The sequence below is a fragment of the Pinus tabuliformis genome, chromosome 4_2, assembly GCF_031772625.1.
Source record: "Pinus tabuliformis cultivar Carrire ecotype Pingquan chromosome 4_2, CPIR1, whole genome shotgun sequence".
NCBI lineage: Eukaryota > Viridiplantae > Streptophyta > Pinopsida > Pinales > Pinaceae > Pinus > Pinus tabuliformis.
The window spans coordinates 575,330,523-575,342,779 of NC_142304.1; positions in this window are offsets into that span (position 1 = coordinate 575,330,523).

The window sequence follows — 12,257 nt, forward strand, 5'->3', positions numbered from 1 at the left end:
GAGTTAAAGAACAAACAAAAGGCATGCATTGATCAAAATTGGTCCGCTGAGCAGATTTCTATGCATGATAAATTGTTAGAAAGTTGCTCAAACAATCCTCAACAATTCTGGACAGTAGAAAGCCCAAAGCAAGAAATAGTGACTCTACATGATAATGGAGTCAAAGGAAAACTAATTCCATGCACCCCCACAGATGAACAAGAAATCAAGAGATAGATAAGTGAGCTGCTAAGTATGAATCTTATTGAACCTAGTATGTCTCATTACTCTTGTTCAACGTTTCTAGTTAGAAACCATTCAGAAATAGTCAGAGGTAAGCCTAGAATGGTAATTAACTACAAACCTCTGAATGCTATCACTCAGGGTTTTCATTACCCTTTGCCGAGACCAGAAACTATTATGCAAAAGATTCAAAACAGTAAAGTATTCAGCAAGTTTGACATGAAGTCTGGATACTATCAGATACAGATCCAAGAAGAAGACATGCATAAAACTGCCTTCACATGCCCTGCAGGGTTTTACTAGTGGAAGGTGGTACCCTTCGGCCTAAAAAATGTCCCTGCATTCTTCCAAAGAAGAATGGATTTTATTTTTGGAAAGTATGATTTTATTGTAACATATGATATTCTTGTACATAGTCCAGATCTTGAAACACATCTCAAGCATTTAGAGATTTTTCTGAGTGAAGTTCAAAATCACGGTATAATTCTTTTAGAAAATAAAATGCTTTTGTTTCAAGACAATATAGACTTTTTGGGGATCAATGTCGTTAATGGACAAATACAAATGCAACCCCATGTTCTTACTAAACCGTCTCAGTTTCTAGATGAATTAAAAGACACTAAAACAATTCAGAGATTTTTAGGTGTCTAAAATTATGTTTATAGATATATTCCCAGGTTGTTCGAAAAAACAACCCCAATCAGAAAACATATGAGAGAAGGATGGTCAACATAAGCTACTGCAGCAGTTAAAGAGCTTAAATCAGAATGTCAGCAACTTCCAAAATTACAACCACCAGGTGACAAACTTCTGATTTTACAAATTGATGCTTCTGATAGTTTTTGGGTAGCAGTTCTTTTTGAGAAAAGGGAGAATGAAGAAGGAAAGGAAGAAGAAAAACTTTGTGCATATGCCTCAGGTGAATTCTCTCCTAGTCAAAAGAATTATTTTATTGTTGAAAAAGAAACTTTAGCAATTTTTAATGGGATACAAAAATTTGAACTATATCTGGCACCAGTAAAGTTTCTTATAAGGACTGATTCTATGAACTTCAAGTATTTCTTGTCTACCAAAATTTCAAGACAACTTGCTAGAGGAAGATTGCTCTCATGGCAGATTTGGTTTCAACAATTTGATTTTGATGTTGAATGGATACCAGGCAATTCTAATTTTTTAGCAGATTCTTTAACTAGAGATATGAATAAAGCTTTTGTCACAGCACCAGGAAATTTCTTCATAATACCAGGAAAAGGCCCCCAAGATGATAATTTCAGCACATTTGTAGACAGATTCAGGCTTCTTGAAAGCCATGCAAATCATTTGACAGAAGAAATCAAGAAAATTGTGGGTCTGCGTCTGAGGAGGAATCAGTGGATTCGAAGATGCCAAGCATGGCAGTCTAAAAATGTTGGTATGTCTTTAGGCCTAGATGCTGATTTGGTAAAGGTATACCCTTTGCCCAACATGAAGGTAAAGATTTATTTCAAAAGTTTGTCAGATCTATGGTCTTCTCAATTCACTGACAATATGATTTGGATCCTCAAAGCATTAAATTATTATCAGCTAATTGGAGGAATAGAATTTGCTCTAAGCATATATACAGGAGCTCAAATGTTGGATTTAGAAGCTATTCCAATTAAAGCAGACTTAGAAAAATATCTTTTGTCATTAAAAATTCCTGATATTTTTGAGGAACTTGAAGCATCTTTTCTCCATAGATTTAATGAAAACTATGCTCCCAATGACACCTTTCCCCAATATGAAGTTTTTGAAAATTTTGCTGATTGGGAGATTAAAGAAGGATTCTGCAAGAAAAAGCCATCTACTAGGACATCTCAGTGCGTCCAGAGAACCCTGCAATATCTAAGGACTTTCTCATCTCCTTGGGATTACCAGAGTTTACAATTAAGAGAAAGTATTTCTCCAAATCCTTTTTCACAGGTTTTCTGTCATGAGATAACAGGAGAAATCAAGACCAGTAATAATATCAAAAGGATTAAATAGCTGGCTCTTTGGTTCAAAGAATTTGGGATGTTGAAATTAACAGAGAAGCGACAGGTTTTACAGCAATTGGATGAACTACAAGGTGAACCAAAAGTTTTAATATTCATGGTTAATCAAACAACGCTAATCACAATAAGCATTATTTTAGGAAACTGGAATAATAATGTAGTTCATATTATTAGTTTACTACTGTCAAACAAAATCTGTACTTCAATGATTTTTGAAATGGGATGGCAATCAAAAGCATACATTAATGAAAACTGTAGATTATGGGTCCAACATGCAATTGAAACTTCCACTAACATGTTTCAGATCTTTAAGTGGGAGCTTCTAGATGGTATTGAGTTGGCAGTTCAGCCTTCTCCCGCGTTCAGGAAAGTTTTTAAAGATTCCTTTCTAGATATTGATATCAGCCCAGTACCTTTTCTAAACAAGTGGGAAAAGCAAGAAGTGATGTTTACCCCACAACAACAGAACCTCCACAAAATAAAAGTAAATCCGGACCAAGGACAAACATCAAAAGCATCTCTAAACGACAACGAAACAGTATCAGCAGATGCCAAAGGAAAAGGTAAAATTGAGGAATCTACTTTTCAGGACATATATGCAGATGCACAGGATCCGCATGATATCAATTGGGACAAATAGTACTCAAAGATGATGGAATACGACTACCTCAAGATGCTTGAGCAAAAGGCCTTTGAAAGACAACTGTCTTCTGATGACGATGATTATGATTCTGACCGAAGTCCGAAAGGATACTGGTAGAATTATTGTACTGGAAAGATTGAGTAGACACTGTCGGTTAAAGGAAATGCTGACATGACCCTCGATTATTTCCCCTTTGTGTCATATCTTAGATAAGTTTAGATTCCTTTAGGAAGTTATAAAAGAGAGATTAATGGAAGGAAGCCCACAAGGTTGGACGGAGTGCTTCTTGATCTTGATATTGTATTGTAATCTATCAAGCTTTGTAATTTTGATCTTTGAATTAATATCCAAACCTACTGGGCCGCTTGTCTGAGGATAGTTTCTGTCATCCAAAAGAACTTGGAACTATAAGGCAAAGGCGTTTGAAGCCCTGTGGAGAGAGGTCATAGTTGCGCGCGCATGTTCGGTTGAGGAGAAGAAACCCGCTTCAGATCTGCTGTTCAATAATCTTCGAATTTGATCAAGAAGTAAGTTCTAATATCAAGGCTCTCTATTGTTGCATCGTGCTTGCTTTGCTTAGCCTCCGTTTCGGTATCGGAGCCCCATTCAGATCTTGAGTCTATAAACTACAGACAGAGTCTAAAGCCAGCCAGGAAGCCTTCGAAAAGCTGTTGTTATACAATAGATGATTAGATAAACGCTGCTTTAGTCAATCTCTGGTCTAGTTTATATTAAAATCATGTCAAACTTCTTAAGATCATTCTCTAATATAGATAGACGCACTATTTCTGAAGTCGATTCACGCTCAATAGAAAGTGATCATGTTGAACATGAAAGAGTCGACGATCCCGAGAGCTGGAACCCACCTGTTTTGAGTTCAAAAGAAATTTATCAGGTTCCATCTATGTTTAGTCTATCATGAAAAAATTGGTTGAAAGAAGTTGAATTGATGATTAAGATTTCTAGTCCTTCTGTACAAACAGTTTGTTTGAGTTTATTTTCTGAAGATGAAATCAAAAAATTCAAAAAAAATATTCAAGAGAAAAAGTTTGCTTATTTGCATTTTGGAGGGATAAGGATCGGTTTGGACCCACTATTTCGCCAATGACTCAATACTCCATGTATATCTGAAGCCTTTGACACCTGTCACCAGAATTATGACCATGGTCGCATTGGAACCATATTAGGAAATTTATCCTCAGGTTGTCAGTATGGTACCATTTATCTAGACTATTCCATCAGTATGTCTGATGTTCATTTAAAAGATTGTTGGAAATTATTGGTTGGAGTCCAAGGTCTTGAGATGGTTGAAGATAGTGAATATCTCTCTGTGTTAGTCCAAATATATTTCCAACTCACAAATACTGTACATCCCAAGCTAAAGCAGCCAATATTAAAAGATTGTGTAACCGTAGGAGTCAGTAATGCTCAAATAGAAGGTGTTCCTTATGACAAAGAAGCCCTTCCCAGTGACTGGTACATTCAGTATAAATCTTTAGCATCAATAGACACTCCAAGAAATAAAACAAGAAGAATGTATGTAAGTGATGGTCGTGTCCGCATATTACCTGATAGATCTTCAATACCTAGACCAATATTTATGCCACAAAAGCATGTTTTACCGACCATATCAGAGTCTGAGCAACTATCAACTAGCGGTCGCAAGTATTTTTCACGAAATGTATATAGTCATCCATCAAAAGAAACCACTATATCTACTCCATCAGATCAGTTATATATTCCTGAAGAGAAGCCATTTCTTGCTGTAAATAAGATGTTCCGTACATATGTGTCTAATATTTCACATGTAGAAGAATTACAGTATGCCAATCATAGATACGTCAAAGGAGGAAAATGGCCACCAAAAACCAAGTTTTGTACTTCTTCTTCTCAATAGAGACAACCACCCACAAGAGCTGATTGTGCACCATTCTTAGAATATAATTCGTAGAATCCTACTGATCTTGACCAGGTTTATCAGATAGGGAATTATCTCACCACTTGGTGTGCACATGCTGAAGATGTCCTTGATGATTTAGGTCGGCAATCAGATTTGATTAATGCAAATCTTAGGCTGCTCTATGAAGAGCAACAGTCTGAGAAAGCCGAAAAGGAAGAGAGGAAGAGAAGAAGACAGAAGAAAAGGGTCAAAGAAATTCCTAAATTCAGATTTGACATGAGCACTCCCAATTATTGGGATAGAGAAGAAGAGGAGGAAGACACAAAAGAAGCAATAACTGCCACTAGTGCAGAAGAGTCAACCTCAAAAACCTCTGGAAAGTTGACCAGGGCAAAGGAAGAAGCATACAAAGCCGAAAAACAATTTGCTTCTAAGAAAGAAATTATGACTCTTGATCAAGCAGCTTCTAAATTCCCTTCCTTTATTTTACCTTCTATAAACAACCAGAATAAAGCTCATGTGTTGAAAGAAGTCTCTAAATACCTGCGTGTAGAAGAAGATTTGTATGCTGAAAATTCTAGTGGGTATATTTTAGATCTTGACAATTCATCCAATCCAGGAGAATCAATCCAGATATGGACTGGTGCTCTGTATCAGATGCAGGTCACCACAAAATTAGAAAATCTTTCTATAATGGTACTAGCCGAAAAAAAAATGGCCGGCATTGTATATGATTGGTGGATGGGACCATCCGATGAGGAAAGAAGAGCAATCATGGAAGTAGGACTGACCACTTTACAAATTTTGTTGAAAACACAATTTGTTCCAGAGCCAATAGATGAGAAAAAACAACAGATAATAGACTTAAGCCGTATGGAACTAAAAGATTTAAAATATCTTGACCAGTTTGGTAAAGATTTCATGGAAAAAGTCTTTAAGGCAAATCTTTCTAATGACACTGCTCAAAAAATATCATTTTTGTCTAAACTTCCAGGTAATCTAGGAGATCTTATTATGAAAGATCTACATGTATAGAATAAGAATATAAATCAAATATATTGGGTTGATCTTCTTTTCAGGTGTACAGAAAAGGTTAAGTATTTGTGCTGGTAAAAGAAAGCACACAATACTACACCTAGTTCAGATGTTTGCAGAACAATGCTACCCTGGAAACCCTTTAAAAAGAAGAAGAAAACAAAAAGGTATGGAAAATTTAGACCCAAAAGAGTCTCCAACCCAAGGAAGCCTTTCCGAAAATTCAAATTTTTGAAAAAGAGAAAGAAACCAAGAAATAACAATTGTTGTTTCATTTGCAAACAAGAAGGCCATTTTGCACGCAAATGTCCTAATAATTCCTCTTCTAAATTAAAAGCTTGTGTTGAGATTGAGGAATTCAAGGACGATTGGTCTTTAGTTGATTCAGAAGATGAAGTTTCTAATGTATATATCTTAACAGAAGCTTCAGAAGATGAAGATAATGGCCAAGCTACTGTACAAAAGATGAATATTTGTAATTATTGTTCTGATGATGATGTTTCTGAAGAATTGCATTATAGTGATCAGTCAGATGAAAGTGAGATAGAAGAAACTGAAGACACCACTGATGTTTCAGATGATGAGTCAGATTCTAAAAGCTTGCAACAAATAGGTAAGCAGCCAATCACAGTCTTGCCCGAATTAAATTCTTTCTATCCTTATCAAAAGAATACTGCTGCTTCTACAAGTTTCAAAATTCCCGAAAATAATAGAATTGAAGAGCAAGCTCTATTAAAAAATATCATTAAAACAAATAGTCTCATTTATATCCTAGTACAAGTCCAAGTCAGAAATGAATGGATAAATGTTGATGGATTCATAGACACTGGAGGATCAAATAATCTGGCTCGGCCATATTTGTTTAAATATCTTTGGAAGCCACTCCAAAAAATTCATGTGTCTGAAACAATTGGGGGATCTGTTCAATTGACACATTATGTTGATAACATCTCTTTAAAAGTTGGGGGGAATATTGTAAAAATTTATGCTATTCAGCATTTTGATCAATCTGCCAGTTTAATGCTTGGAATGCCTTTTATTAACTCTGTGCTCCCAGTCACTATCAGTGAAGATAAGCTGATAATCAATTTAAAAAAGAAGGCTATTGCTGTGCCTAGATTATCTGTGGCAAATTATAAGGCACGGAAAGAAAATAGTAAAAGAAAGTAGGAGCAAGAAAACCTCTTAAAGACTCCAATAATTGGCAAGAAGTTTTACAATTATATGAAAAAAGAATGGAGTTAAAGAACAAACAAAAGGCATGCATTGATCAAAATTGGTCCGCTGAGCAGATTTCTATGCATGATAAATTGTTAGAAAGTTGCTCAAACAATCCTCAGCAATTCTGGACAGTAGAAAGCCCAAAGCAAGAAATAGTGACTCTACATGATAATGGAGTCAAAGGAAAACTAATTCCATGCACCCCCACAGATGAACAAGAAATCAAGAGACAGATAAGTGAGCTGCTAAGTATGAATCTTATTGAACCTAGTATGTCTCATTACTCTTGTTCAGCGTTTCTGGTTAGAAACCATTCAGAAATAGTCAGAGGTAAGCCTAGAATGGTAATTAACTACAAACCTCTGAATGTTATCACTCAGGGTTTTCATTACCCTTTGCCGAGACCAGAAACTATTATGCAAAAGATTCAAAACAGTAAAGTATTCAGCAAGTTTGACATGAAGTCTAGATACTATCAGATACAGATCCAAGAAGAAGATAGGCATAAAACTGCCTTCACATGCCCTGCAGGTTTTTACCAGTGGAAGGTGGTACCCTTCGGCCTAAAAAATGCCCTTGCATTCTTCCAAAGAAGAATGGATTTTATTTTTGGAAGGTATGATTTTATTATAATAGATGATACTCTTGTACATAGTCCAGATCTTGAAACACATCTCAAGCATTTAGAGATTTTTCTGAGTGAAGTTCAAAATCATGGTATAGTCCTTTCAGAAAAGAAAATGGTTTTGTTTCAAGACAGTATAGACTTTTTGGGGATCAATGTCGTTAATGGACAAATACAAATGCAACCCCATGTTCTTACTAAACTGTCTCAGTTTCCAGATGAATTAAAAGACACTAAAACAATTCAAAGATTTTTAGGTGTCTTAAATTATGTTCACAGATATATTCCCATGTTGTTCGAAAAAACAACCCCAATCAGAAACCATCTCAGAGAAGGATGGTTAGCAGAAGCTACCGCAGCAGTTAAAGAGCTTAAATCAGAATGTCAGCAACTTCCAAAATTACAACCACCACGTGACGGACTTATGGATTTACAATCTGATGCTTCTGATAGTTTTTGGGAAGCAGTTCTTTTTGAGAAAAGGGAGAATGAAGAAGGAAAGGAAGAAGAAAAACTTTATGCATATGCCTTAGGTGAATTGTCTCCTAGTAAAAATAACTATTTTATTGCTGAAAAAGAAACTTTAGCAATTTTTAATGGGATACAAAAATTTGAACTATATCTGGCACGAGTAAAGTTTCTTATAAGCACTGATTCTATGAACTTCAAGTATTTCTTGTCTGCCAAAATTTCAAGACAGCTTGCTAGAGGAAGATTGCTCTCATGGAAGATTTGGTTTCAACAATTTGATTTTGATGTTGAATGGATACTAGGCAATTCTAATTTTTTAGTAGATTCTTTAACTAGAGATATGAATAAAGCTTTTGTCACAGCACCAAGAAATTTCTTCATAATACCAGGAAAAGGCCCCCAAGATGATAATTTCAGCACATTTGTAGACAGATTCAGGCTTCTTGAAAGCCATGCGAATCATTTGATAGAAGAAATCAAGAAAATTGTGGGTCTGCGTCTGAGGAGGAATCAATGGATTCGAAGATGCCAAGCATGGCAGTCTAAAAATGTTGGTATGTCTTTAGGCCTAGACGTTGATTTGGTAAAGGTATACCATTTTCCCAACATACCCTTTGTCAGATCTATGGTCTTCTCAATTCACTGACAATATGATTTGGATCCTCAAAGCATTAAATTATTATCAGCTAATTGGAAGAATAGACTTTTCTCTAAGAATATATACATGAGCTCAAATGTTGGATTTAGAAGCTATTCCAATTAAAGAAAACTTAGAAAAATATCTTTTGTCATTAAAAATTCCTGATATTTTTGAGGAACTTGAAGCATATTTTCTCCAAAGATTTGATGAAAACTATGCTCCCAATGACACCTTTCCCCAATATGAAATTTTTGAAAATTTTTCTGATTGGGAGATTAAAGAAGGATTCTGCAAGAAAAAGCCATCTACTAGGACATCTCAGTGCGTCCAGAGAACCCTGCAATATCTAAGGACTTTCTCATCTCCTTGGGATTACCAGAGTTTACAATTAAGAGAAAGTATTTCTCCAAATCCTTTTTCACAGGTTTTCTGTCATGAGATAACAGGAGAAATCAAGACCAGTAATAATATCGAAAGGATTAAACAACTGGCTCTTTGGTTCAAATAATTTGGGATGTTGAAATTAATAGAGAAGCGACAGGTTTTACAGCAATTGGATGAACTACAAGGCGAACCAAAAGTTTTAAGATTCATGGTTAATCAAACAACGCTAATCACAATAAGCATTATTTCAGGAAACTGGAATAATAATGTAGTTCATATTATTAGTTTACTGCTGTCAAACAAAATCTGTACTTCAATGATTTTTGAAATGGGATGGCAATAAAAAGCATACATTAATGAAAACTATAGATTATGGGTCCAACATGCAATTGAAACTTCCACTAACATGTTTCAGATCTTTAAGTGGGAGCTTCTAGATGGTATTGAGTTGGCAGTTTAGCCTTCTCCCGCGTTCAGGAAAGTTTTTAAAGAATCCTATCTAGATATTGAAATCAGCCCAATACCTTTTCTAAACAAGTGGAAAAAGCAAGAAGTAATGTTTACCCCACAACAACAGAACCTCCACAAAATAAAAGTAAATCCGGACCAAGGACAAACATCAAAAGCATCTCTAAACGACAACGAAACAGTATCAGCAGATGCTAAAGGAAAAGGTAAAATTGAGGAATCTACTTTTCAGGACATATATGCAGATGCACAGGATCCGCATGATATCAATTGGGACAAAGAGTACTCAAAGATGATGGAATACGACTACCTCAAGATGCTTGAGCAAAAGGCCTTTGAAAGACAACTGTCTTCTGATGATGATGATTATGATTCTGACCGAAGTCTGAAAGGATACTGGTAGAATTATTGTACTAGAAAGATTGAGTAGACACCGTTGGTTAAAGGAAATGCCGATAGGACCCTCAATTATTTCCCCTTTGTGTCATATCTTAGATAGGTTTAGATTCCTTTAGGAAGTTATAAAAGAGAGATCAATGGAAGGAAGCCCACAAGGTTGGACGGAGTGCTTCTTGATCTTGATCTTGTATTGTAATCTTTCAAGCTTTGTAATTTTGATCTTTGAATTAATATCAAAGCCTACTGGGCCGCCTGTCTGAGGACAATTTTTGTCATCCAAAAGAACTTGGAACTATAAGGTGAAGGCGTTTGAAGACCCGTGGAGAGAGGTCATAGTTGCACATGCATGTTCGGTTGAGGAGAAGAAACCCGCTTCAAATCTGCTGTTCAATAATCTTCGAATTTGATCAAGAAGTAAGTTTTAATATCAAGGCTCTCTATTGTTGCATTTTGCTTGCTTTGCTTAGCCTCCAGTTTTGGTATGACCAAGGACAAACATCAAAATCATCTCTAAACGACAACGAAACAATATCAACAGATGCCAAAGGAAAAGGTAAAATTGAGGAATCTACTTTTCAAGACATATATGTAGATGCACAAGATCCGCACGATATCAATTGGGACAAAGAGTACTCAAAGATGATGGAATACGACTACCTCAAGATGCTTGAGCAAAAGGCCTTTGAAAGACAACTGTCTTCTGATGACGATGATTATGATTCTGACCGAAGTCTGAAAGGATACTGGTAGAATTATTGTACTGGAAAGATTGAGTAGACACCGTCGGTTAAAGGAAATGCCGACAGGACCCTCAATTATTTCCCCTTTGTGTCATATCTTAGATAGGTTTAGATTCCTTTAGGAAGTTATAAAAGAGAGATCAATGGAAAGAAGCCCACAAGGTTGGACGGAGTGCTTCTTGATCTTGATCTTGTATTGTAATCTTTCAAGCTTTGTAATTTTGATCTTTGAATTAATATTGAAGCCTACTGGGCCGCCTGTCTGAGGACAGTTTCTGTCATCCAAAAGAACTTGGAACTATAAGGCGAAGGCGTTTGAAGACCCGTGGAGAGAGGTCATATTTGTGTGTGCATGTTTGCTTGAGGAGAAGAAACCCGCTTCAGATTTGCTGTACAATAATCTTCGAATTTGATCAAGAAGTAAGTTCTAATATCAAGGTTCTATATTGTTGCATTGTGCTTGCTTTGCTTAGCCTCTAGTTTTGGTATTGGAGCCTCGTTCAGATCTTGAGTTTATAAACTATAGACAGAGTCTAAAGCTAGCTAGGAAGCCTTCGAAAAGATGTTGTTATACAATAGCTGATTAGATAAACACTGCTTTAATCAATCTCTGGTCTAGTTTATATTAAATCCATGTCAAACTTCTTAAGATCGTTCTCTAATATAGATAGACACACTATTTCTGAAGTCGATTCGCGCTTAATAGAAACTGATCATGTTGAACATGAAAGAGTCGACGATCCTGAGAGCTGGAACCCACCTGTTTTGAGTTCAAAAGAAATTTATCAGGTTCCATCTATGTTTAGTCTATCACGAAAAAATTGGTTGAAAGAAGTTGAATTGAAAATTAAGATTTATGGTTCTTCTATACAAATAGTTGGTTTGAGTTTATTTTCTGAAGATGAAATCAAAAAACTCAAAAAATATGTTCAAGAGAAAAAGTTTTCTTATTTTCATTTTGGAGGGATAAGGATAGGTTTGGCCCCACTATTTCGCCACAAAATCAACACTCCATGTATATCTGAAGTCTTTGACACCCGTCACCAGAATTATGACCATGCTCGCATTGGAACCATATTAGGAAATTTATCCTCAGGTTGTCAGTATGGTACCATTTATCCAGACTATTCCATTAGTCCGTCTGATGTACATTTAAAATATTGTTGGAAATTATTGATTGGAGTCCAAGGTCTTGAGATGGTCGAAGATAGTGAATATCTCTTTGTGTTGCTCCAAACATCTTTCCAACTCACAAACACTGTACATCCCAAGCTAAAGCAGACAATGTTAAAAGATTGTGTAACCGTAGGAGTCAGTAATGCTTAAGTAGAAGGTGATCCTTATGACAAAGAAGCCCTTCCCAGTGACTGGTACATTCAGTATAAATCTTTAGCATCAACAGAAACTCCAAGAAATAAAACAAGAAGAATGTCTGTAAGTGATGGTCGTGTCCGCATATTACCTGATAGATCTTCAATACCCAGACCAATATTTATG